This window comes from Haemaphysalis longicornis, unplaced genomic scaffold (genome assembly GCF_048455015.1).
Source record: "Haemaphysalis longicornis isolate Haplotype H1 unplaced genomic scaffold, Haemaphysalis longicornis Haplotype H1 scaffold_1, whole genome shotgun sequence".
NCBI classification, from domain to species: domain Eukaryota; kingdom Metazoa; phylum Arthropoda; class Arachnida; order Ixodida; family Ixodidae; genus Haemaphysalis; species Haemaphysalis longicornis.
The window spans coordinates 319,767,380-319,793,827 of NW_027526203.1; positions in this window are offsets into that span (position 1 = coordinate 319,767,380).

The following is a 26,448-nucleotide window of genomic DNA, read 5'->3' on the forward strand; positions in this document are numbered from 1 at the left end:
GCTTCGCCTGCTCTCCTAACCTCGCTAAGCCCTCTAATTCCTCGAACAAAACCTCGAGACTCGCTTCGCTAGATGAAGTTCGCGCGTTAAACGTTGCCAGGTTCAGATTCCATTGGCGGCCTGTCCGGATCCAGGGATTCTTAGCACCCTCTGCTGCGTCACAGGTCTGACCGCCGCCGTGGTCAGTTGCTTCGCAGCCGCTAGGGACTGAGGGCCGTGGGTTAATTGGCGTATTCATGGGAGGTTGTGGCCGTTACTACACCAGGGTGGCCAATCCTGCTCTGGTGAGGGAGTGCATTACCGGCAATGGTCGCCGTGGTCAGGCCGCAGCCCAAGCCCCTTTGTGCAATTCCATCAATACGCGGATTTTTTTTTTTAATCCGGTGGGAATTGTCCGGCACCGGGATTCTAGCCACGGTCGTTCTGCACGCGAGGCGGATGCTCTGCCTCTACGCCATCGCTGCACCCCCTTGACAAGTATGACAAGTATGATAACTTGACAAGTATGAACATATAAACCGGGCTTAGACGCTCACATTTGGCTGCGAGTATATCAGACTATTGCGCAGTATGCATTTTACTTTGGCCGCGTGGCTGAATCGAGTCACAGACAGACAGACGGACATACATACAGACAGACAGACAGACATACAGACAGACCAAAATTTCTGGGTTTAAGTAGCCTAAGAAAGACTATCGTCTTTAAAAAAATTCCGGGCCATCTCCACTGACGTGAAACCTGGGGAGGGGCGAAGCATGCAGTGTATAAGTGTATTCTTGGCGTTTTGGCGCTTTTGCCAATGGAGGTGAAACCGTTGGGGGGTAGAGGTATACAGCTTTGCTCTAAAAGTCTCTTGTCTTTGAAGCACAAAGCTCTCTAGCGCGAGGCGTAAACAAGTGTACTGGTGTTTTTGCAGTACGCGTTACGTTCTAGCGGGAGGTGTAAACGAGTTTCCCGTTGTTTTAGAACCACGACTACATGAGACGACGATTACGACGACGACAGAAGACGCCAACAGCGCCAGCCCCTAAGGGGCTTCGCCCCTAAAAAAGATAGCGCATTGGTAGCGCGTTGAGCTGCTTCTGTGGGGACCTGGATTAAACTGCCCTCGGGTCATGCAGGTGTTCTTTACAGCGGCGGCCGTTTCCTTGAGTGGACAACAACTACAACAAGGATGGTTTTCCACAGAATGGGGCAGTTAATTCTCTCGCTTTAAACGTTTTGCTGCCTGTTCCGCAGGAATCGGTGGTTGAAACGCTTCCTCAGTCGTCAAGAAGGGTTGAGAGACTTTTCATGAATATTTATTGCCTTGCCCCGCATAAATTCTTTTCCGTATCCTCATTTTTATGTTGCGTTTTCTTTCTACTTTTTGAGAGTCTTTTTTACTGAGTTTTTTCTCTATAGGTGTGTTTTAACCCACTTTTCTTTTCCTCTTCCATTTCACATTAGCCATCGCCATCTGGTGTTGCGAACCCGGGTGGTGGCAGGGCTGGCCTCTCCCTCTTTCAATGAAATAGAGCTCTCTCTTTCTCTCCCTATCCCTCTATCGGGAGCTGAAGAATCCTAATTTGCATCTATAGCGACAATGCTTTGATAGGACGACGCATCCCGGGGGAGTCGATTCATTCAGACTCCGGAAATGCATTTCTGCGACAGTGCGCTGCGTTTTCTGTGTTTAGGCCATATTATTTACTCAAACTAAATCAAGATAAGTATAATAAGTGCGGGCGGAAAGTCGAGATTTTGAATATAGAATGACTGCGCTAAGTAGTTACGAAATGTGGACATAAAGGACACTAATGGACCTGGTGCATTGTATGCAGGTATGTAAACTATATTGCAGTGTAAAGCTCACCTTGAGAACAAACTACAGTAGACTCGCGATAAATAAAAGTCGAAGGAATCCCAGGATATCGGTTGTATTATCAAAAGTTTGGAGTATCAGAAATTTTAATAAATAGGACTGGGTGCAACATACCAACTGGTGTTGTAATGAAGCATTTCATGTATTTAATAATACGACATTCACGTCCATTCATACTTTCGCGCCCATTCACACGTTCACACTGAAGTGTTCACACGTTCAAAAAGAAATCACGAATGGACGACATCTTCGCCTTTGCATGAGGGCTGAAAACAAATTTTGAGATGCCCGCAAGGGCAGCCTGTTAATTCAAAGAGATTTCTGCACTGGTCAAGACCTTGCGGATCCCAGCAGGTCCCGTGGTCCGGGGCATGCGGATTTGGCCGAGGGTCACACGTCATTTTCGTACATGCCGCGCCTGCCCCGACGACTGTCGTGTTGTTCTCTCTCTCTCTCTCTCTCTCTCTCTCTCTCTCTCTCTCTCTCTCTCTCTCTCTCTCTCTCTCTCTCTCTCTCTCTCTCTCTCTCTCTCCTTTTTTCTTTCTCAATCCACATCCACACGCGGTTGTTGGCCCACGGTTTAACTTAGCGACGTGTATGCAAGAAGTCGGCTTTATTTTTGGCTGTTAGTTACATAAGGATGCAAATGGGCATCTAGAAGCGGCAAATGCAACAGATATTTTCCGGCAAGGAAAAGCAAAAAGTACGATTTAAGCGAATTAACTAAAAAGAGTAGTTTCAATTAAGCGGCTTTAAAGTACATCGAAAACATAGCGCGCCCACCAAAATTTTAAAATTTGTTTCAATTTTAACCTAAAGTTTGAATTATCCGAGTTTGAATTATCGCGAGTCTACTGTATCTGTAAGCACGGAGCCGTAAAATAAAAAGACACGAAATCTGGGGCGCTATTCCAGAAGGCCCAAGTTTCGCTTACTCCCGAGTTTCCAGCTGCTTGGTTTATGAAAGTAGACATAGTGGAGCATTCGATACACCTCGAGCGAAACAGCCGGAATCGCGCGCAGCACCCCTGGCATATTCAGCGCGCTGTATTGGGGCCGCTTACGTTGATAAAGTACGGCTTGTGCTATCTTCCGCATGCAGCACCATCTGAAATCGATCTGCAATACTCATTCCCTAGCATAAGCTAGATAGCACCATTGCTACTTTGAAATCCCGAGCCTGGCTGTTGGCCACGCCCGGCGTGGGGCGGTCCGTTTTTCTCGGTGTTCTGTTCTTCCACTGAATTATGTTTGTTAATTGGCTTGGGGAGGGTAGCTTTGCGCAAGCAGAAACTAAGTAGTCAAAGGAGTCCACTGTAGCGAACGGAACGCGCCCTGCTCCCGCCCATCAAATATGGCTTTTGTTTACGGCTTGCTTGAGTGTGCACCCCGGGCGCTTATCAGAAATCGTCCCGTGTCAAGAGCGTGTCTGAGCATTGGCTAGTGCGTTTTAGACGTAGAAGTTGTGTCATTTGTCATTGACTGTGTATTCACGGTGTATGAAGAAGGCTCCCATGGTAAAATCGTGTCGTCTTGGCCTCTCCTATCGGCTCGTACAATAGTGAACTCCAGCTCGGACCGAACACCCCCGCGACTGTGGCACCCCTGGCTGACGGTGGCCTCGGGACTTCATTTTTGTTTTGAGCTAAGTTCTTGTCGCTGCTAGCGGGCATCAACTGACGACTTCGTGGATACAGCGCTACGCCCACACAAAGTGGACGCCATTGGTGAGTGTGGCTGCGGTTGTTACGCTGCGCCCACGAATAGGCTGGGTGTGTTTGACTGACATTAAAACTTGGAGGAAGCTCAGGCATGGTTTTGCACGGCCTAGTTGAACTCTGGACCCCCGTGGTAGCCGCTGCTGCGGCGTGGTTTATTTTTACGGTCACCGTAGCAGGCATATTTCTACCCCGGCAGGTCTCTTAAATGAAGGAGTTTCGAGCTCGCTTTTAGCTTCCGAAAAGTGCTCTGCATTGTTTGTGCAGTCGTCTGGCGACAGACCCCCGTTTGCGACGACTTAAAGGCGGCTTTCGCTCTATAACCATCGAGGAAAAAGTCTAGTGTGCGCTGCGGTTTTACGCGACGGGAAGCTTCTACAGAAGCGTTGGTAGCGACCGCACCATCGAGCGCCACCGGTCGACCGACAACCGGTCTGCGCGCAATACGATCAGTGGAGTCGTGTTTTCAAGACCTCGCCTTTCTTTTGGGTGATTTGGCGGACATGGCTTCCGCAGGTTCCTACCGCGCGTCTATCCGTCTGCAGCCGGAGCGTGCGCTTCAGTTATCGCCTGCTTGCAAGGCAGTTTCGAAGGAAGCGTTGCATGAGTGTGCGTTTTGTTTATCATCAGCGCGGGAGACAGACTCCCTCGAGGGGTTGCGTGGGGCGCATTTCTTGTGAAAAGGTTGCTGGAAGAACAGCTTATACGTATTACATATACTGTCAATGAGACAGTCGACGCACCGATAGCCGGTTGAGGTGGTTTATTCGCAGGGGTGAAGCCGATAGGAACGCAGGTCTGAGCTTTGAGGTAACCCAGCTCGTTCCTCGCGTATGCAACTTATGGGGTTCATCTTCTTCCCCGTACACGTCTTTGCCGCATATCCTCGCGTCTGGATAGGACATAATCCTACATTCCTCTTCCACATGGTTGATGCTGGTACGGTACAGCGCGTACCCCGATAACTTGATGGCCCGATGCATGTGTTCATTATCCTCGCTACACCCGCCGCGGTGGCTCAGTGGCTAAGGCGTTGCGCTGCTGAGCACAAGGTCGCGGGTTCGATTCCCGGCCGCGGCGGTCGCTTTTCTGATGGAGGCGAAAAGCAAAAACGCCCGTGTGTACGAGATTTCGGCGCACGATAAAGATCCCCAGGTGGTCAAAATTAATCCGGAGCCCTCCACTACGGCGCGCCTCATCGCCTGCGTTGCGTCGGCGCGTTAAACCCCACAATCAATCAATCAATCCTCGCTACAATACAATCAATGGCGCGTGCCTATTGTCAGAGGCGATCTTTACACATTTCAACGGGTGTTGTTCAGCGTCACCGTCGTATGGCAGGAAGCAGAGCATGGAAAGCGAGTAAAGAGGAGAGCTAAGAATTAAAGTAACCGCTCGCGTGACGCCAGAGGGAGGGTAAGCGGTAGTGGGAAGGGCGCGAAGGAAGAGAGGTGATTGAACTCTATAAAAAAAACGACTGCGGAGAGCTTCTTCGAACAAAAGCGGTAAAGAGCAAAATAAAATAAAGCAAACAAACCTGAAAAGTTGTTGTCATTGTTGCTATTCCTTTCTTCGTAACACATGGCCACTTGGGGGATGGGCCCGGAATTTGGACCTTTGAGGAACTAACATCCCGGTTCGCAAAATTAGTAACACTGTGGATTCGAACAGTAACACTTGTAGGATAGTGCGTGCAGCGTGCACCTGAACGTGATGTCACGGGAGTAGGACAGGTGCACACCACCCTCGCAGAACCCCGATTCTAGGGAGGCTGTGGCGTGTTCGAGACTGCTTGCACACTAAGACGAACAAATGAAACAGAAGAAACTGACGCAAACACTTACCAGCAGAAAAGAAGCCGTTTAAATTAATCCGTGCCAAAAGGCAAAGAAACGAGAGCGAGGAAAAAGGCGAAAGTACAATGTATTAGAAAAGACGTTGCTAATACGTATCACCAGGCTTTCGCCTTAAAAGCACGTAGGCAGACTGCAGCGCGCCGAGGAAATTTTGTGTCGAAAAGCGGAAGGTTTCGATAACGTAATACGAGCAGCAACTGTTTTGAATGGGGCGCGCTTCTATCAACCGCTTTCTTTTTTGCCAGTCGGCCATACTCACGTGATTGCACTGTCTGCCACCGAAGGCAGAAACTACTTCGTTGGACGAAAAATTTCAAACTAAAAAGCTCATATGAACACCTGGAATAAAAAATAGAATGAACTTTGTAGTTAAAAGAGATTAATATAGTAAAAGTACAATAAAATAAAGCAGTTGGATTTGATTGCCCCAGTAGCCACCAGTGCAGCAGTGGAACGAGAGAACGCACTGAAAGATGTGCCATGCACTCTAAGAAAAAAGGGTAGAAAAAAGGAGGAAATCGAGGGTTTTCTCCCCCGGACCAGCGAGATTCTCCCTTTAGCTAATTACACGTAGCGCCCTCTGTACGGCCTCTACGAAACACCGAAACGGGGGAGGAAATAATCTCCCCTGTCGTCTGCGATCTGCTGTCGGCGCAGACGCCGAAAACGAAACCGTTCATCGTTGCACTGTGGCTTTCGCCGATCGGGCGCATACGACGACTATGACCAACACCTCCCCTGTGATGTGCTGCTTGCTTGTTTTCTCGCTGTCTTTCTTTTTATTATTACCATGTGCCCGCCACGCTAACGCACGGCTCGCCAGCCGTGTGTTTGAAGCACATTGTGTGGGCACCGCTGCATGCTTGCTGTGTGCGACTCGCCTGCGCCCTGTTCAACGTTACGACTGCATTTGTGGACGTTTTATACTGACGCCCAAGGGTAAAAGAGGTCAGCGATGATAGCAAACTGCCCCTTTTTTCGTCAACGAGCACGGACCGCAGCATATTGAAGCATCAGTTACCAATTGGCGGTGAGATGTTTGAGTGGCGCCCCCTGGCTCTGACGTCAGCTTAGGGACTCACGCCGCTGTCGTCTGCTACACTTGCGCCGCTGATACACTCGCTCCGCTGAGGTCCGCTTGTGACGGGCAGCAAAACCTAAGCTAAACATCGCCCGCTTTAATCTTTTAGGGCATCGAAAAGCGTATTTCCAGTAATTCAGTTATTTTTCCAGCTTCTGACAGCTCTTAATAACTTCAAGCTGTATACCGCAAAAGTTTGCAACGAATGAGGAGAGAGAGACCAACTTTCTTCAGAGCATCGGCCAGATAATCGTGTGTAACTCCTCCTTTCTAGCTTATTTGCCAGGTCCAGGGCTCAGAGCTCCTCGATAAGTATGCAAAATGCGTAGGCTCCCCTAAAGTATTTTCGATATGTTCATATAAATACTCAACAGTCTACTTGTACGCACCAAGCAGCGCGTCCCTGCACGCGCATCGCGAAGCAGGAAACAAAGCGGTTGTCTTCTATTTCTTTCTTTCGTTGTTGTTGAGTTGTATCAGGTGAATGCTTTTTCCAAGGCACTAAATTTTCTGCGCCGCCACGCACGTCTTATTAGGAGGTTTGGGGATGCTTGAGAGGCGCAAATAGTTCGTGTGGATACGTTCTTCAGGCTGTAACGCATACACTAAAATCTTCAGAAATTGGCTTTCGGTATGGCTGCGTACAAGAAGGTGCATATTCGCAGCGTGAGTTTATTTCCATGCAAATGCAATGAGAAGGTTTGTGCTACGCCACCGCGAAACGGCGCAGACGACGTAGTCCAGAGTACTGGAAGGCGACTTTTCCGCCCCCAATTTTTATCGTAACTAACGAAGCTGAATCTCAACATGAACAGCTATGACATGATTACGGTGTTGAAGGCTTGATATACTCGCTGAGAAACGCAAGAAATAGTGTACGTGCCGGTTTTCATAATTATTAAGAATCATAACCGATGAATACCTCCAAGCAGCTATTTGTTTTTTTCCAACCCCTCAGGCGCAAAGAACAAATCCTTGCCTACTCGGGATGACATTCGATGAAGGGAAGAAAATTATTCTTACTGTCTGTCCTGGACTGAGGAACCCGCCCACTAACGAGATCGATATTACTGCTAAAGTTTTTTTCCTCCTCCCCCTCCTCCTCGTACTCTTGAGTGCAGTGTTATTAATCTGAATATTGGGAAGGCATGGCTGTCGGAAATGTACCGAAATGTCCCTCAGAGGTCTGAAGAAACATATTGTTACTGTATTTTTACCGTACACGTCTCCCGTTTTGCTCTATAAGCCTCCATACTGGTCAAAAGTATGCACCAGCACGCGCCTATACATACGTAGGTTATTTGGAACTCAACTTACATTTTTTGCGCCACATAGTGCATGTCGGCACACTTTCATGCTATGACAACGTAAAGTGATGTGATGCAATACTTTCGAGCGTTCGGCAAGGTTGCAAAAACTGTATACCTTACATACGATTACCAGGAATCGTAGTGCCTTCTGCCAAAGCCGAGAGCCCCGAAGGCCTGAATTTTGTTTTGGTCTTGCATTTTCGCTGCTGTCGGTTTTTAGACTCAGGATGTTCTCTTGTCCGAAAGATTTCTGAATACAGAAGCTGACGCCTAGCTCCGACTCTCCGCGCAGGACCGGCTTCGCAGGAAAGGGGCCACGCCGGCAATGTTTCTTCCGAAGCGGTGCCGAAAACTATACTGTAAATCACCCCCTCAGCTAATGTATGCGATTTAAGTCTTTTCTGATAATAAAAAGTTCCGCATACGCAAAATCTGGTGCGGACAAACATCAAAAGTTACCCGAGTGCAAAGAAACAGCATATAGAGCGAGCCCGAGTGAAGCAGACGACAAATGCGAGAATCCCTAAGCCGACGTCACGAAGACGCCCTTCGCAGCGCCACCCGTGGTCGCGCTCACCGCCAATAACAATAACAAAAGGCCCCCATTCGGTAACATCATGGAGGAAAGAAAAGGTTAGGAGAGGCCCTGACGTCACATTTGTGAAGCCGAGTGCCGCCATGACTTGAGCCCACGGAGCCCAGCACTCTATCCCATCATCCTTTGCTGTCTCCGGTTTGATTTGACTAACATGGCGTCGCCCTGCCCTCCCGCTTCAAAGCGAAAACAGCTTCGTCGCTAATTCCTCGGTGCGATGTCCTCTTCTAAGCTGTTGATTTCGCCTTCAATTTGCCCATTCTAACCCTCACCCAAAGTTTCAATCGCAAAACGGCCTTCGTTTTTGAGATAGAAGGGCGATTTTTCAGCTCTTAAGCCTGGCAAAGTAGTGTTTGTCGTCGTCATAGCAACAGGCTGGCGGGATGGCGAACGCAGACGCCTCCGACGGCAGAGTTTTCAAACTGGTCTAATTTAAAAACGTTTGTCGTAGCGACTGCACTGGTTTGCAAGCGTAGCGAGGCAGCCACATATCAAGCGCCTTAAAAATATGTCCGTTTTATTTGCCCAAATTTGACCGCCGCAGTTGTAAACAAGTAAGCAACATTGTCCATGGGCTCAAGAAAATTCACGTGACTTCCTCCACACTTTTCGCAATGCATTGGGGTGCTAGGGGCCTCTCCTGAGTATTCTTTCCTCCATGGGTAACATCTTGGCTGAATGGTTGTCAGACCAGCGGTGCGCTCTACGGTAAAATAGCGAAGGCGAGGCAATAAGTATCATTACCCAAACATACCTGCCGCACTGTTTCGTGAAACGTTTTTTCTTCTTTGAGCTATTTTACTGCTTCTTACGAAACCTCAAATTAATAAAAGTTTGCAATTGCACGAGTTTTATTTGATAAAATAACAAAACCCACTTAAGGCTTACGCACTGCCGTGGGTTGTCGAAACAAGCAACGATCTCACTGTGCCTACCTGCATTCTCGGCGATCAGGGTTATAAATACTTTTTCGCCGTTTCAATGTTCAGTTGTGGCTTGTGATCATGCAGACATGTGAAAAGTGTACTATATGTTGTGGTGTATACGTGTATTATGCTGGCGATGTTGTGTATATTGTGCGTTGGCACTGCCTTTAATGAAGTGTATGTCGCTGTGTTGTGCTATGTTTCTTCCCAATATGTGCCCGCCCACATGGGCCTCTAAGATGTTGGCTATAATAACATACGTTATCCATAAAGGAAACCAAGGAAACACCTTGATGCAAGTGCCCACTGATGGTGATGCTTAGTAGCTGCCCCTCCTCACCCCTACTTTTTTTTAATGCAGAAATGCACTATAGTCGGGGGTTGTCGTGCGTCCCTTGGCCGGCGTGCGCAGCGCGTCTGATGATGATTGTGGCATGATGCCCCTAGGGATTGGCCAACCAAACAATCCATCACGAGATAGCTTCGCGTTCAACCACCATCGTCATCTTCCCATAGGGGAACCGCTGAAGAAGAAGAAGCAGAAGAAGACAAAGCTGCGAAGAGGAGGGCTGCGTGAGTTCTGGCTACCGTTATCCTCCTCGGCCGGCGCATCTTCCCGATCTGAACCCGGTCGAAGAGCGGCTCATCGCGCCTCAACTCCCCTTCATGAGCATCAGGCGGCTGACTCGAGGCAACGGGCAGTTTGGAATCAAGGGACGGGCGGTGAACGTGCCCATCGACGTATCGAAGGTTGTGCGGTGCCTTCCTCGCATGGTACCCGAGGACGTTGCGTTCGACGTTCGCATTTCTGCATCCTCACAATCCCCCTCGGGGAGGTTCGGGGGAATTTTTTTTTTGCGTCATCTATCGGTCATTTTAAAACTTTTACGGTTGCTTTACTTCGAGCACGCCAGGGGGCGAGCATTGTCATCTCCTCGCTCGGACGGTTGCGATGGTTGCGACAGCGACGGTTACGTTGGTTGCGACAGCGACGGTTACGTTTTAAATGCAGAGCATTTCTTAGCCTCGCCTCTTCCTGCGTCGGACGGCGTCCACAGCTCCGCGTCCGCAGCAGGTGCGCCTCTCCTCCTTCCCTCCTCTCTCTCAACAGCAGCTGGCGCGCGCATGCGTCGTAGTCAGCCCGTTCGCTCCGTCGCGGTCTCGGCGTAACAGGTGCGTGATAGCAGCGCGGTGGGGCGTGGAAGGGCGCGCGCTGCTTGCGCATGCGCGCTCTCCCCCCCGTACTGCTCTCCCTCTACTGCGCGCGCTGCAAATATAAAGCGGCTAGCGGTCGCTCGTGCTTCAGTCACTGCGTTGCTCCTTCCTTCCTTGGTTGACGCTCGCTCCCACGTTTACTCGTGTCTGCTACTCCAGCATCACGGAAGATTAACGACCCCCAATGCTCTGCATTTACTAGTGTTCCCCTTGCGGGAAGGCGCGGGAATTTTTCGTGTTGCCTGCATTGCCTTTGCGCTGAGATTGCAGACGATCCGCGTTTTGATGCATCGGTTGTAGCAAGGTAAGACGACTAACAACAACTGGTTGTTCTCAAACGGCCGCATTGGATGATTGTGATCTCGAGTGCGGTGAACGGCGGGGTTACGAGCCTTTCGGAAATAAAGGCGGCATTTTGGAAGCAATCGGTATGACTTCTACTTTGTTTACGGCGGCGCGTTCGCTCTGAACGCGTGGGCGGGGCGCGCAGCGAGACGAATGCAAGAAGTCGCGCATATACGATTGGCGACATCGCTTGCTAACCGCAGTTCTGGTGCTCGGTAGGTAATTTCTTTGTTATTTTAGCGCATTTTAAGCGCACACAACCACGGTAACCGACGTATTTGTACTTCCTCGATCCTCAAACCGATCAGCTCGCTAGGCCTTTCTCGCATGACAAGCCTTGCTTGGGTGACGCTGCCAGGGGAGGAACACTTCTCCATTAGCTCACGAAAGGGGGAAATCTTCCTCCACTCCTAGGGGTAGAAACGCGCTCCTCCCTCTTAAAGGGAGAATCTTTCTACCTCTTAGGGAGAAATATATGATACATTCCTGTTCCACCCTTAAGGGAGAAACTACCACACCCTTTTTTCTTAGAGTGTGCCCTTGTCTCGCATCCTTGGAGCGCGCTTCCCTGGACCGATTACGTCACCTCAATAACCAGCAATTAGCATTATTAGCATTTTTAAAACGTTTTAATCTGGCCCCGAAATATTATCATGAGCTTATTATTATCACCACAGCTCCGCCTTGTCCGAGTTTCGCTCAAACTCGGGCCTACTGGAGTAGAACCACTGAATATGCATGAAGAATACCAGAAAACAGAAGGCGAAATCTACGTTGCAATGCAGAAAAGAAACACGTAGTTTTGGAAGACCTGCCAAGAACAGCGATACCACCCTTTGCGCTACAACTATTGTTATCCCTACAATAGGTGTATATAGTACCCCTTTTTACAAGAAAGCGACTAGTTGGAAGACCCTTTGCAGTTTTTTTACTTTTCCCTCATAAATACGTGTAATATTTTCTATTTACAGATGCCCAGCCACCATTTCCTTCATGCTTATACAAATGTTGTGCCTTCCCGTTGTTTCTGTGAAATCGGCATTCAATTTCCCCGCGTTTGCACCGTTGCCACACCATCTGTTGGGACCTAGGTTTCTTTTCCATTGTTCCTAGAACATCCCGAGGAGACGCCTTCTCTTTACTTTTCTATATCTCATCTCTCTTCGAAACCATTTTCGACGCTTTTTTTTAGTTGCCACAGCGAACACCATTACCACGCCTTTTTTAAAACTAAAATAAGCCTGCTATTGTCAGTTATGCACTTAAGCTATGCGAAAATAAGCCTAATAATTTCTTATTGTTGCATAATCTTGACATGTACAACTCATGTCACCAGTTAGCTTGGAAAGGTCTTGTCTATATATACTTCTTGACCAAGCGTTCTTCAAGCTTTTGGTCTGTCGGCTCAATCGAGTAACTAACCGTCAGACAAATCAACCCAAATTGTAACGTTTGAGCAGCCCAAAATATACGATAATCTTTATTACTTTTGGACTCTACGACTTATCGTGCAAAAAACAACCTGTTTGAGGCAAGGACACCTGGTCCACACTCGGTTTTAATTACCAATTGGAATGGTCATGATGCGTTGACCCAACAATATTCGTTCATACTCTGTGCCAAATCTGTTTGACTACATTATTTGTTGGGTATTTATCTAATCACAGTCAATGTACACTGGTTATTAAACCCCGTCGGAGACCGCAAAATATACTACAACAAATCATAGCTTCAGGTTTTCCGCCCTTTCCAGGGATGATGATTCGACTTCCGTGCGACGAACCAGAGCCCGTGTGCATCAATCGCATAATGCGTACCGGTTTTGTCCTCTATTTTTGCTTAAGTTCTTGTGGTTTTTCATATAGCTTGGCGGTCACATTTATTCCAGTCCGAATCTAGTCCACATTGACACTGCAATAAAATCTGAGTCGTACTCGATTGCTTCTATACTTGAATATGGGCTCGTCATAAAACTTCTCACCGCTGTCGCAATGAATACCCTGTTGTTAACGTTATCTCTATGTGGAAGCTTGAATGTTAGAGGGATTAAGGGGTAACATTGCCTCCTATAGTGGGCCTGCCCGGTCTATGTCAAAGCCGCCAATGTACGTGCTAAGCCTTATTTACTTCTGGCGTCTGTTTATACGCTTGCCTTTAGGCGTTCAACACAACTATTATTCCTTGCAGTTGGTTATCAATTTATACTAACCGAACCACTTCGTGAACCGGTTCGATAATTGTGGGCCAGTTACCGAACCGTTACGCAAATTTATTTCTTTGAACCGGAACTTAACCGGAGTTGAATGAAGCCACCCGAACCTGAAGCAAGCCGGTGTATTTTTAGGCTGGACACGCTGATATCAACATACAAGAAAACCCGGTATAGTGTGTTAAGGTAGACCAGGGTAAAATTGTTTTACTTTTTTCTGTCTGTGCAGATGTCTGGACAAGTCCATACAATGGTTTTACGTGTAAGAATCATACCCCAGCCGGTCCTCTTTCTACAGCTCTACTTTCACTGCGCGTATCTCCATTCCAAAAAGGTACTGTAGCCAGATAAATCACAAGCCTGGTAAGTTGTTGCTGACTCCGGCAAGTGCGTGGGGCAAGTGCATGATGGGGCTTGCATAGCGTTTGTACCCTTCTCGGGCCGTTTCCCATGGGCTACGACAGTCATGAATATATGCATTTACAGCAAAAAAAAGACAAAAAAAGAAACTCATACACACGTAGGGGGATCATGTCATGTGTATTGTTTTGTCTATGTTAGTTATTCTTTTATGAAAATGTTTATCAGATCGGTTTGGCTAAGTCCAGACTACAGAACCTAGTACAACAAACGTAATACGAAAGGGTGGGCGTATTTTTTTTTTGTCTTGAGAACGACAGCCGTTTGAAATAAAGGCGAAGAAAGAAAATATAGAGCCCACCAGGTGTTTTGATTGATTAATTAATTAGTTAATTGATTGATTGATTGATTGATTGATTGATTGGTTGATTGATTGATTGATTGATTGATTGATTGATTGATTGATTGATTGATTGATTGATTGATTGATTGATTGATTGATTGATTGATTGATTGATTGATTGATTGATTGATTGAACAACTTTTATTTTCCCAGATTCATCGCTTACCCGTCGGTCAGGAGCCGTTGGTTCCTGTCGGGTATCCAGACCCGGTTCGTCCAGATGACCAGGCGTTTTGGAGATATTTATTAGACGAATTTTGGCTGTCGCATGAGACAACAAAGGAAGGTGGAGGGGTGAAAGAAAACTCACTAAGGCCTCAAAAACTATCGCGCGAGGCGTCGTCATAGTAGCTCCCTCTGTCATAAATCATTTTATTCACCGCTGAAGATGAGGGCTTTCCTAGGTTATGATGCGACCACTCGTTATATGCGCATGTCAGCGAGGCGCTTGATGAAATTCCGCTGACCTCCACACCAAACAGGGTCATTGCTTTTTTCTGAAACCACTTGCAAGGCTTCCAGCATTGCATATAAGATGATATATTGCTCAGAAGATGGCAAATGCCTCTAAAAAGTCATTTGTGGTGCGAACATACAACGGCTGCTGCGGCACTTCATGGAAGTGTGGTTGAGTGTGTGAACCATGGCGAAATAAGCACAGGAGAAACGAAGGACATGCAAATCGTACGGGGCGCGGCGCTACTAAAAACTTATTCACCTTCACTTTGTCTTCCCCGATTTTATAAGGCAATAAGCCCAGCAAAAGAAACAAAGGGGCAGGCACTTAAACAATACAAAAAAAGTTGAAAATGGGGTGACGTGTGAAAAGGTCGCTGTAACAAGGCGCACTCTTGGTCAAAATTATCGCTATGATAAAAATATCAGTTCTTTCTTTCTTAGCAGTATGGATGCACTGCTAGCGCATTAAAGCCGTGCTAACCTTGATAATCTGTTTGGTTCACAGATACCTTCGTAGGGCTACAGTAGTAGCCTTATCGAGATGTGGCCTACACGCACAGCCTCTGCAATGAATGTCCAGATGTCTGTTAACTGTTTTTTTCTGTGGTGTTCCTGTCTTCTCTGAACCTGGTATGTTTGCACCGCCGGAATTGTCCGATATATTACCTACCACGCGATAACCGAGACGAGCTTTGCCTTCAGCACGATGGAAGGAGCATAATGCTGATTTTCGCTTTTTTTTTTTCTCGTTTTCAATTTTGTTTCGCGGTTCATCAGTGTGAAAAATTTGTTTGACGCAGAAAAAACTAGGCTGACATTGACGCCATGCCCTACCTTTTTCAGATTGTGTGAAATGCCATAGGTTTCGACCCAACGCCGCCTTTCTACTTTTCTTTTTACTTCTCGCCTGGTTCCCCGACTGGCTTTTTCCTAAGCTGCTTTCAGAAGTTTAGGAGGGAAAGGCGCCAGGAGTAATGGAGGATATCCAGCAGGCAGGCGGGTCATCTGCTTTTAAAACCATGGCGGGTAAACACGATTTCGCCAGAGCACTGGAAAAACAGTGTTTGGTGATCCATAGTTTCGTCAGCTTCGATTTCGGGGACTGGAAGGGCAAAATCGACTTTGGTTATGCTAGTCATACGCCAAACAAACATGATGGGTGAGGAGAGAGCCTGCAGCCGAAAAACTTCATGTGCCATTCACTCGCTGTTGCATGCGTAAACACAAGAAGGGCGAGACAGTGCCGGGAACGTGACTGGGGACTGGTTACAGTAGACACGAAAGTATATCTGCCGCAATCAGACATTGCAAGAAAGTGATCGATATAGCGGCACAGTAGGACCTCCAGACAGAAGACCAAGGAGCTATAGAGTGATGCGAGGTACAGAGCGCTGAATAGGGTGCTGAGCACGACCCTATGTAATTTCATTTTTTCTGAATGTAAAACCTACCCTTCCGTGCTGAAATACGAATCAAAATTCTCACAGTTTTCGGGGGCGCAGAGAATGTCCTCTATCGCATTTTGCTATCTTGCTGCAACTATGTGGGAAAATCGTGCAGGTACTCGAACAAGCGCTTTCGGGAGCACAGCTATAATGTCCACACTCAGAATGAGGGCTGCCTGGCATCGCCCTGATGCAGAGCGTGCTGTTAAGAGTCCTGCCTTCGAGCATTGCGGTATCTTTGCAAGTCTTCACTACCAGCTGACTCGCGCAATCATAAAAGCAAAATCAATTTGCCTATTTTGGGGAGCAGTGTGTTTCCAAACAATCCTTTATTCTGGCGGACAAGGAACTAAATTTTGTGAATACAAGGTTGTAAATCTGCCTCAGCCTACAGTTCTTTCTTAATCGTGGTTTTATTTGAAGGTTCTACCCGTATTCCTTTCGGTAGGTAGCACCTGTACAAATTCTTGATTCTGCTCGCACTAAGTACGCTTCACCAGGTTCTTTTTTGCTGTTGTTTGCAGGGGGGTTCCTAGTGAAGCGTTTTGTATATACAGTATTCTGGAAATACGAAATTCATACGGAATATTACACACCTACGCAAAACTAAAGCAGATCATCTTTCCAAAAACAAAATAATCACTTGATATCTCTCAATAGAACCGTTAGACAGTCTTCGTATTTGTGTCTTCAATTAGGCGCAAAATATGGCTACATATGTTTTCCGCATGTTTTTCGTATACTCCGTATATACGGAATTCATGCGGACCATCATTCGGCATTATCTTTTTAACGTAGTACCGTAATCTATTACCATGTGTTTCTGAAACACCCCGGATTTTTTTCTAGCGTTGCGTCAGCAAACGTAAGAATTTTGTATTCCCATAATTGCGTATATACGGAACGTTTCAGGAAGGGGGGGGGGAGGTATCCCTTTTGTCCCTCTTTTTCTTTGTTATTTTTTCGGGTGATAAAATGGTAACTGGGTTCTTGTCGGTTGTGACAATCCCTGAAGTGTCCGCACGGATGCGGTCGTCCCTGTTTTGGAAATAAAGTTTGAAGTAATTAGAATCACCGTGTGTGTGTGTTCGTGCTTCGGCGCCTCTTCATTTTGTAGCGCTTTGAAATCCTTGCAAGTTGATTGGAAGCAGCCAGCACACCCGTCTTACTTAGCTGCTAGAAATGTTTGACGCGGTCCTCCTCGTTACCGCCTACCTCTTTTAATCAGATATACTCTGGTGCAGCTGGAAAAAAAAAGATGCAGTACTGCAACTTGAACATAGGATTCTTGACTATGCATACTTTGTGCATAATCTTCCCACCTGTTATTAATGCGGAAGCATTAGTTGACTCGGTAAGCGAAAAATCCGGCGTCCCTTGCGCACAAAATGGCCGGCGGTTCAAATAACAATAAAAAACGGGGTAACTGAGTTGAAAAGAAAGCAGAGTAAATTTGGGTCTGGATGGGTTTGGTACCAGGGTTCAATTTCTTGAATCTCAATTAGACCGAACTAGTTGGCAGTTTAATCTAACTGACAGACTCTTTCGGTGTCTAAGCTTTCCTAGGATAATAGACACTTTCGGAAAACTTATAAGGAAGCGAATGAGACAATAATTAAAATTGCGCTAAGCCTGCAGATTAGCCAGTGCCGAGCAGTCTAGTTCACAGACTATACGATGACCCGCCAGCTGTCTTAGGCCGATTCCCGCGACCGGGCCTCTTTCGACACCGTATGCCGAGCGAGCGAGTGCGTTTATTTCGCACCATGATCGTAACAATTCGAGGAGTGTGTCCGATCACGCGTCGCATTTTGGCCCTCTTACGCCTCTGTTACGGTGACGCGCCAGTATTGCTCACCGACTGCTGGGCCTCTTTTGTGCTACGTGAGTACATTTAGGGGAACGCCAATGGTAACAAGTTTCAGAAAGAGAAATTTAAATCGAACCTGACCAAATGTCTTTAAAGAGTAAAAATATTCCGATGATGTATGTAAATTCTGCAAATTGAGTTTCGCAAGATATGTATTCGCGAAAGCTGTGTTGATGAACGTAAAAAATGTTAATTGATGTGAGGTAACTCATAAGGTCAGATGCTACGACATGGTCTAGTAACATGCAAGGAACATTTTTTATTGAAGTGGGGCAATAGCTGGCGGGGAGTGCACGATTGCCCGTTTTGAAGAGTTGCGCAACCTGCCATTTGTACAGAAAGATGCGGAATTCTCATCGTAATAATGCTAGAAAAGGTATCGGAGAAGAGAGAACAATGGTGCTTTTTAACACGTAATCTTTGTTTGGTTGCAGGCGGCAAAAGGCGATATCATCAAGGAACTCACTTCACCGCTTGGGACCTTCAACAGTTTCCACAGCCACCCGTCGTGCCTACTAATTCGGAAGCGCCAACTACCCACCGATTGCATCGTGTCTCAACCCATATTGTGGGCGCGGGGCAAAATGAGGCCCCTGCCGAAATTTCTCATGGCCGTTTGTGAACCCGCTAATATGAGGGTTAGGGGTCGGGTGGAGGGTGCTGGCCAGGGTGGCTGCTGCTTCCGCCGCCTCCGGGCAGCGCGTATGGTGGCTGACTGCTGCTTCCGGGCAGCGCGTATGGTGGCTGAGGTAGAGGGGGTTGGGGTGTTGTTCACTGCTGCTGTGACGTATCTATGGCAGGGTTGCTGTTCTGCAGCATCAACGTATACCGTGTCGGAGGAAGGAAGGAAGGAATTTCAGCAGGGGAGAAACGGAACGAGTCACAGGGAAGGAAAGTGCTTGTTGCGGGGGATAAGGAGGATATAGAGAACTTCTCGGTATTCTAGAGGGATAGGGAGGGGTGGGGAGTGGTGGAAGGGCGGGTTAATTTTGAGGGAGAATAGGACGGCTCTGCGGAGAAACGGAACGAGTCACAGGGAAGGAAAGTGCTTGTTGCGGGGGATAAGGAGGATATAGAGAACCTCTCGGTATTCTAGAGGGATAGGGAGGGGTGGGGAGTGGTGGAAGGGCGGGTTAATTTTGAGGGAGAATAGGACGGCTCTGCCGGTGTGGGTTAGGGCAAAGCGGGGTAGTCGGGCCTGTCCGGTGCGCTTCTAAAAGCTCGTATGGCGTGTGGAGGAGAGCGTTGGAAGCAGAGGCGGGGGAAGGGGGGGGGGGGGGTAGCTGTACCGTACGGCGATATAGAGCGCGCTGTATGGCCACGGTTCGTGCCAGTTCGGTGTGGGTGATGGTAAGGTATGAGAGCGTGTACGTGATACGTGGGGTGAAAAGGGCGTGGATGATCTTGAAGCGACCTGACTCCCGAGGGTCATGTCCTCGAGCGGTGACGCGCCATAGAATTCCCGATATTTGGTCCACCGGGATCTTGCATAGGTGGATGGTGTGAGCTCTAGTATTTTAATCTGGTTTGCTAGTGGTATGGCAGAGCCCGACAAAGTGATTCGATGTTGTTGGGCGTCCATTGTTTGGGTCGCTGGTTGGGTGGGAATATAGAAGGAGCTGTGAATTGGGGGGGGGGGGGGGGGGGGTAGAGCGGGATAGTCCCGCTGCCGCCGCTGTCGCAATGATTGTTGTGGCCGTCAGTTCGAATGTGGGTTGGATATGCGCGTCGCTGCCTCGTGATAGGCATACTGTGATGTCGTCAGCGTACAAAGCGCTGTGTGGTGTGTTTATTTGTAGCAGAGCCCGAGCAAGAGGTATTAAGGCTGCATTGAAAATAGTGGGGGAGAGTATTGAGCCATGCGGGGTGCCTTTGGCGGGTAGTGGAAATTAAGAGGACATTAAAGGACCAAGTCGGAGAGTTGCTGTGCGGTCCGCGGAGGAAGCGAGTGTGCATTTCGCGCCAGGTTGGCGCGTCGCGTGAGAGAAGAGAATATGAGATGGATGTAGTCGGCAGACGAGGTGAGGTGAAGGCTCCTGCTTGAGCGAAGCCTAGCCTAGCCGGGCAGTCGCGCTTGCACGATATTTGAAACGGACCCTTGCCGCTGCTTCGCTCGCAGTCGGCGTGATGGGGTCTGCATGAGTGTCCGGTGTAGGCGGTCACACCGGCGGCTGGAGCGGTGAAAAGCATTTTGCGTTCGGTGGGTTAACAAATAATAAAAGTGGACACCAGCTTTCTCGCTCAAAGGAACGTTCGCAGGGGTCAGTCATGGCTCGGTGACGTAAAACCTACCATTGCCAGGCTGAGAGTGCCTAGCGCCAACCGTTTACGCTGTAGACCACACCGGTGCCTCGCTCCCATTTTGTGGCGCGATCTGTACGTCACGAAAAAATGAAAGGGAAACGGGAAAGAGAAATTCCAGCTTCCTTTACGAATTTCTCAGGAAATAACGCATCGTTGCTCGTCGAGCAAAAAGCTGAGAGGGCTACGAAACGTATGATCTTTCAGTTAAAACAAAATTTCATTCATCCTTTAGTGACCTTTTAAAGACCCCCCGATTGTCAACATTAAACCGGAGTCGCCCACTACAGCACTCCTCATAGCCGAAATGCAGCTCCGGCGATCAGATCCCCCCTCCCCCCCCCCCCCGCCCTTCCCCCATCCAAAAAAAAAAATTCATGGAAGCTTGCACTCCCGCGCAAGATTTGAATGCTGAAGCTGTTATAGCTGAGCATCCCGGGACACACAGTTAATTTTCAGTATAATTGTTTATCTGCATAGTTGCGTGCTAGTAATGCTCGTCATATGCATCGAAGAAGTCGTCGTCTTCTTCCTAGCGAGTGGTGAATGCGAAGTCATCCTCAGCATTGTAGACTTTCACCAACGCTTTGCCATCCCCTCGAGGCAGCGGTGGCGGGATCTTCAAGTCCTCTCGGGATGGACTGACACAGTCGCAGCCATGTCTCTAATTATCAATAATGCTTGTAGAGAATGCGGTGGCCGCGGTGATCTCTCCCATGCAGGGTGTCTTTTCATCTTTAGCATTAGCACCGGAGTTTTTTTTTTTTTTTTCATGCGCGGTAGCCCTTGACGTGAGGGCTGGAATTTGTTTTTTTTTTTTTTGCTGAAGCCCCTGCGTGTGCCGGGGACGCTCGGTGGTCGCCGCGGGGCACGCGCTCACGAGCGTTCGCCTTTTCTTGGTATTTTTTCCTGAAACACTGAACTTACGGCTTGTGCAACAGCTCCGCTGTAAAAAATTTGGATTTTAAACTTCCACTCATTGTTAGCACAGCCTGGACGTCCCTCAATATACCATCCATTAATGGATCCCATGTGCATTACATCCCACATGATACTCCACCTGAAGCAGAACTTTATGTGACTACCCATGCTTCGGACTTGCTCATGTAAGATTACCCGGCGCAACTGCCGACCCAAATCCGTAACCTAACCGATTTATTCGAAGCGTTAGAACCGGTCAAGAGCCCCACCACCCCGGAACTACTTGCCCACAAGATGCCGTTCAGCAGATAACAACACTATTCCGGAACAGGTCGGACACTCGTATCGAAGTGGCCTCTTCACCGGGGAATCAGACAGCTCAAGCGGTCGCGCATGATAAATTGTGTGCACATATCTTGGATGTTTCTTTCACACCGACGCCTTCCTTCGACTCCTCATCCTCGCGAGCAGTGCAGATACGCCGCAACAAGAAATGAGGAGGAGGGATGAACACGGTATGAAGATGTGGAGCCATTCACTCGCGCAGGTGACGTCCTAAGTGTAGGACATCCCTGCAAAAAAATAAAACATACCCCGCCTCCAAATCTGTACTGCTTCCGGCTTCCTCGCCTCTCTACCTAACCTCGTAAGAGTTGCTGAGGTATTCGTTAACAGGTACCTAGTTAATTCCAGTCATACGCCCTAAACCCTGCTCAAATGGTACGCACCTGCCAACACATCACGTGCCATCTAAAGCTGATCGACGTCCCCTTATTTCATGTTGCTTGAAATTAACTCGCTATCAAAAGTTCTACCCCCATCCCCCAACGATCTCATAATACCCATAAACCCTCACTCCGTGGACCCTCCCACACTGATTGCACAGTTCGGACTCTCAAGCGATCTTGCACGAGCAGTTTAGAATGACAGGTCTGCTAACCTCTACGTAACCCGACACCGACAAGAATACGCCTCCTCCCGGAAGACCCACTACGAGACCAAGACCCCTCCTGTTCTCTCCTGATTCTAGAGCCCCTTTCATTGTAGACCTCCAGCTAACCCATTTCTTCCAACAGGCTTAGAAGCCACCTTGCCTCCACTTGAGGGTTCTCTGTCGCCCCCCTTTCTCTTTAGTGCTTAGATGAGGTTAAACATTCTATCACTGCTTAAGTGAATTGCAAGCATCAAACTCGCACAAGAGATTAAAGGGACCATGCTGACAAAGCACAAGTTTGGTTCATTCAAAAGATTGCCTCGTCAATATCATACTGACACCATTTTTAACGTAAACGTTTCTGAAATAAGCTATATAATTAGGAAAAAAGAGAATGACCCTGCCACCCACTAGTTAATTTCCCCCAACAGAACCTACGATGTCATATGCCCGGCTTTGGGATTGGCTCAGGCCGGCAAAAGCAGTGCAAGTTAGGCAGAGCTTATAAGCTTGCCGAACGAGCTATTTGCGCTTGAATTTAGGGCGCATTCTTTTTATAGCAGTAAAAATGGTGGGGTAAACAGTGGAAGTTAGGAATGTACACGCAAACGTAGAAGTACTGATGCGTACTGCTGATGGTACTGCGCGCACTACGCTTGTTTTAGCTGCACAGCAGTGCGGCGCTTTGGGGTTGTCTCAGACGACACAGGCCGATTGGCATAAGCGTTACCATATTTACGTGTCCATATTCGTCGAGCGAACACCACGTTTCACGAAACTATTATTTTCTACCTTAAAAAAAACAAGCCAGGTACAAATACGGTCACTAACAAAGCAAAGACAAAAAACGCCCAGCGCAATATGGTGGCGCCATCTAGGAGAACTGACAGTAAACAAGGCTTTGCAGTCGGCTGCAGAGCCTAATGGCCCACTAAGGTTCGCTTACAGACCTGTTCTTGTGACGTGTTTGCAGACGTCACGAAAACAAACGATTTGGCCGGAGAGTCCAATTTTAACATAAGTTGATTAATTTCTCAGTGAATAAAGCACCGTTTGCTTCCCGACGAGCGCTGTCCGGAAAACACGAAAAATTTCGAATGAAACAAACTTGTACTTTGTCTGCATGCCCCCTTTAAAATGAGAGGAGAAAAACCCTATTCCTGTAGGGAAAAAATACCGAGCCCATCTCCACTAACGTGAAACCTGGAGAGGAGCGAAGCATGCAGTGCATTCAAAGATTGTAAGTCTCTCCCTTGTCACACGGTGCGCGCTGATATACGCGACATCCCAATTACGAAGACGGAAGAGAAGTGCAATTCGGAACGAATAACTGCAAATTTTGAAGTTAAAGCGAGTACGGAGCGAAACAGAAGTAAGCAAGCAAGCAAGCGCGAACGAAAAACGAGTGTCCCGGTGTGTTCTTTTAGTACGCGTTTTTGCCCATGGAGATGAAACGTCCTAGCACGAGGCGTTGGAAAACGAGAGTCCCGGTGTGTTTTTTTAGTATGCGTTACGTTCTAGCGCGAGGCGTCGGAAAACGAGTGCCCCGGTGTTTTAGTACCGTGACTACATGAGACGACAGGAGACGTCGACAGCCCGGGCCCCTAAGGTGCTTCGCCCCTAAGACTGAAGAAAAATAGGCATTTAAAGCCCCTTCACACTTATCGGCATTTATCGCTCTTTGTCAGGGTCGGCCAGTTCAGTCATATACCTTCATTCTGCAGGGGACCTAGTAGGCTGTTGTTGTTTAAGGTGAGGATGAATGCTGGAGTCAGTGTTAAGCACGCGCCAAAATTATTTGGAATATGATTGCAGAATCGTCGAGCCATCTGTAGACAAAATCGTTTTATTTTCCCTTAATTCTAAAAAAAATCGCGCCAATCCACCCCGTGAGTGTGGTTGGAAAGCAAAGCTGTAAACGGCACCCATAACGATTACCCATGCGACGTCACTTAAATTCACTCACATCGCTCTACAAATGGCAAAACCAGAGAGAAGTGAAATACACTTAACCACACCATTTTATTACTTCAAAGAGATATTCTGGTTAAGGTTAAATCAATGCATGAAGCATGACCGGTGTTTGGTTGGGTTGTATTGGTGTAGCACAAGAGTGGAAACTTTTTTATAAAATTAAAGTAAGCTCCAACCCGGTGTCAGACGATCTGACTTTTCCGTCTCTGCGCCGCGGACGGGGGCGACGAGATTTGCGGCAGAGAAGAAGGAGGAGGAAGAAATACTTCTGTTCAGATTTCTGAACGGCCCAGAGTGCAGACCTAGGGAGGGATACCTTCTTGTGTAGGGCCCATATGCAGTCCGCGCGGCCTGTGTTCTGTCCACCCGCTGAAGCTGGGAAGTAGAGAGGGTCTGGACAGCAGCATCTCCCATTGCTCTTGTTGGGTAGTTGACGGAAAGAGAGGAGGGTGCTCAGGGCTAAAGTCGCACACCCCGATTACGGGGCGGAGTGTTCCTACTTCCGAGCAAAATTTACATTCAGCGTCGTAGAGATTCAGATACATTAAGTGAAGACGCGTAGGCTGTGGGAAGGAGCCCGGATTGTATGAGCCGTAGGCTAGTTTGTTGTTCTCTGGAAAGGTCAGGGTAAGATGAAGGTACGGTCTGTCTCAGAAGGCGATAATGCTGGGTTATCTCCCTGAACGTGACAAGCGGGTGACTGTCCTCGTGCAGCTCCATATCACGGGAGGTAAAAACGCAGGCTTGTAGGGTGGGCGTATTTGTTGCCCTCCATTGAAGCGTGAGGGGGTGTGGAGATGAGCTGAATGGAACCGTTTGGTGAGTGGTTTTTTAGTACGCGCAGTGCAGGTCAGGACACCCAACCCTACTGGTAATTCCAGTAGGCTTGCTGGGAATCGATGACTACCCTCCGATCCCCTGGTTGAGCGAGAGCCAAGGTGATGGCTGCCTCTTCTGCTGCCGTCATTTCTTGGGCCCTAAGCAAGGTGCACGCAAGGAAGTTGGTTCTGGAGGTAGCCACGATGATGGCGTATTGCTGCCCTCGATGTTTGGAGGCGTCTGTGTAGATAACTGCATGATCCCCACCGAGGGTGGTGTTTAGCGCTTAAACCCGTGCTTTTCGGTGACCCTCGTCATGTGAGGGGTTCATATTTCTAAGCAAAGGGAGCATCTTTAGTTTTAGTCGCCAAGAGTCTGGGTGTGCGTCAAGCGGAGTGACATGCTGGGCTGCCCAGCCAATCTGCTGAAGCATGCGGTTACCCATCGCAGTTCTGAGTCGGACCTTCCGGTTAGAAAGATGGCCTTCTATCAGCTCTTCCACCGCGTTGTGGAGCCCCGTGCTAAGCAGCCTCTGTGGGGATGCACTCATGAGAAGACCAATAGCCTGCTCGACCGCCTTTCTAATCATTATATAAAGGATCCCTATGTCTTCCTTGTCGATAAGAAGACAGGGGGTTGACGTAAGTAACTCTCGAGAGGACAAAAGCTTCAATTAATCAAAAGGTACCGGATTCCTTTAGGTCTCGCTTCTTGGTGGCAACTCGCCTGATCATGTGTATAGTTTGATTAATGCTGTTTTTGAGGCGCTGCAAGCAGACGTCACTCTTGGTGTTAGCCTCGAGATGTAGGCCCAGGATCTTGATGCTGGGGCTTGGAGTGATGGCCTGGCCATCAAGGAGTATTTCAATGTATTCCTTGTGGTGGAGTGAGGGCGGACGACAAGGAGCTGTGACCCAGGAGGCACAGAAGGTGTGCCCTAAGACCGGCCCGTCTATGGCCGCTTTCTGGCATGTCCGGCCGGCATCCAGGTTCTGGCAGCCACTGATCATGCATTGAATGGCCAACATTCGGCAACCAGCGCTTCGGCATTTTTCCGTCCGCCCGTGTCCGGACGCACAACGGCAGCTAACCGGCTGCCAGATATTCAGTTCTCTTACGGCTGCCGATGTTGAGAAAGAGAACGGCCGAAGTACGGCCTTAGGGCATTCGTTTTTTCTTCGGGAAGCGGTAACAGGCCGAAGCACGGCTAGCGACCGGCCACAGAATATGCGTATTCTTTCGGCAGTTGGTGTTCGAAAGGAGACCGGCCGGAGCGCGGCTGCCGTGCATTCGTTGTTTCAACGGTGAACCGCGCGTCCGGCGGACGTACGGCCCCAGAATATACGTTTTGCATTCCGTTAGCTGTCCTCGGCCGAATTACGGCAAGCGAATGGCAACAGAATATTTGGCAACCGGTGTTCAAGAGGAGACCGGCCTACGTAAGGTATCTGGTTATACGTCCTTTTTTCGGCAAACGGCATACAGCCGAACAACGGCTCGCGCCTGGGCGCCGAGAATTCATGCACAGACGTGTTTGGAAGGAGACCGACCGGTTTTTTCCTGGGGGGACAAAAAGCCGTTAGGGAGCCGAACGACGGGGACGCGTTTTTCATCCGCTCCGTGTTTCTACGTTTTAAATGAACGAACATCGTTTGTCAAACAGTAATGAGTGTTCTCGGTGAACAGGCAAGGTGCATGGACTCACTGGACATTAGCAGGGAACCTTTTAGGCCATCGAAATGTCATTTATTGCCACAAGAAGACTGTGCCACACCGACGGGTGAGCTAAGCCTCGCCAGTCATCGCCGCTACCATGCTTCTGCCGCCGGCTTCGTCGACGCA